Source organism: Vespa mandarinia, chromosome 19 (assembly GCF_050613455.1).
Source record: "Vespa mandarinia isolate Hongniang chromosome 19, ASM5061345v1, whole genome shotgun sequence".
Taxonomy (NCBI): domain Eukaryota; kingdom Metazoa; phylum Arthropoda; class Insecta; order Hymenoptera; family Vespidae; genus Vespa; species Vespa mandarinia.
Window position 1 is genome coordinate 4,258,964 of NC_140828.1, and position 1,988 is coordinate 4,260,951.

At 37.0% G+C, this 1,988-nt stretch overlaps 1 pseudogene; it reads right to left on the reverse strand.

Annotated features, from left to right (window-relative positions):
* Positions 1-952: 952 nt before the first annotated feature.
* On the reverse strand, positions 953-1,702 carry LOC146872405 (histone-lysine N-methyltransferase SETMAR pseudogene; annotated as a pseudogene).
* Positions 1,703-1,988: the final 286 nt, after the last annotated feature.

A 1,988-nucleotide genomic window follows, 5' to 3' on the forward strand; every position in this document is an offset into this window, starting at 1 on the left:
AAGATGTACGGCCCGAATCATCAGTCGATTAGACACCTTGTTAAACCGGGAGGCGGGACAGGTTGACTTCTGCCTCACCCAATTTTTGACAGGGTATGGTATGTTCTGCTCCTTCCTCGCAAAAATGAGAAAGGTTGCAGACGGCAACTGCCCCTATGACGACTCGACCATCGACGATGTCCACCAAACATTCATCAAATGTGCTCGGTGGAGCGTCGAATGACTCGCCTTGGAGCAAGTCCTCGGAAATTTCTCGCGAGACATCGTTGTCCACAAATGTTCTCCGAGGTCAGGAGGAGTGGAACAAGGTGGCCTTGTACGTCAGGGCCTACTTGCACAGAAAAACGAAGGAGATGGGCGGCCCATGGACCTGCCCCCAACATTGCTCCAGGCTCCTGCCCCGTAGAGCCGAAGGGAGAGTCCCGTAAAGGGACCTGATGCAGTGGCGCCATCCCGTATTTATGCCGAATAGCGGTGCCGGGATGGTTATCGTTGTTATTATTGTTATTAAAGTTATTACCGTTATTATCGTTATTATCTTTATTAATGTTATTATGTTTGTTATTATTATTATTATTATTATCGTTATTATTAACGCTATTAACGTTATTATCGTTATTATCGATATTATAGTTATTATCGTTTTTATCGTTAATATTGTTATTATCGTTTTTATCGTTAATATTGTTATTATCGTTAATATCTTCATTATCGTCATTTCTATTATTATCCTCATTATTATCATTATTATAATAATAATCGATATTATTATCGTCATTAACGTCTTTTTATTATTGTTTTTATTACTTTTATAATAATAATAATAATAATAATAATAATAATAATTATTATTATTATTATTATTATTATTATAATTGGTTTGGTGCGAATGAAATGTCGGATTCTTAAGTGAATATATTAAACTGCATATTTTTTTCCAAAAGCTGTTTATTTAATCAAAATATACTCCATTTGCTTCTATACACTTTTCCCAACGAGAGTTTAATACATAGATGCCTATGCTGAAGTAATTCTGATCTTTAGATTCAACGAACACTGATATGGCATTTTTCGGACTGTCCTCAGTTTCGTACTGTTTATCCCGTAAGAACAGTCCTAGATGTTTAAATAAATGAAAGTCTGTTGGCGAAAGATCTGGTGAACAAGATTGGTGCTACAAAATTTCATATTTTAATTCATTTAATTTCACAATTCTTTTGTACGATGAATGCGGCCGAGCGTTGTCATGGAGAAATATTGTGCCATGCCGATCTAAGAGTGATGGGCGTATAATTTTCAATTTTTTATGCATTTCTTCAATGTATTGGCAATACCTTTCGGCTGTAATTGTCATTCTTGTTCGAAGGAATGGGTAGTGTATTACTCCAGTCACATTCCACCAAACTATGATTTAAATTTTCTATGGATGAAGTGATGGCCGTGGAGTATGAGCACAAGCCTCATCCTTATCAAGCCACAGAACACACCTTTTCCTATTGCCGTATAGCACCCATTTTTCATCACAAGTAATGATCCGATCGAAAAATGGATCTCGATTAAATGGAGTTAGCAATGATAGGCATACGTTCAAGCGATCCAGCTTATTTCGCTCGGTTAGTTCGTGCGGTATCCACTTATCCATTTTTTTCACCATGTCAATTTCAGAAAGATGTCGCAATATTGTTGTATTATCAACTTCCATTCTGGCAGCAAGTTCACTTGAAGTAACAGTTGGATTCGTTTACACCCATGCTTTCAGAGCATCATTTTTCATAGACATTTCGTGTCTTCCACGCGGTTCATTTTGCAGGGAAAAGTCACCAGACCGAAATTTTTCAAACCAACACTGCACATTCCGATCGTTCATAGTATTTTCCCCAAACTCCTGGTTTACATTGCGTGCAGCTTTTGCAGCATTATTACCAAGTTTATATTCATATAAGACAATTACACGAATATCGGTTGAATTTATATCGGTGCAAAATTCA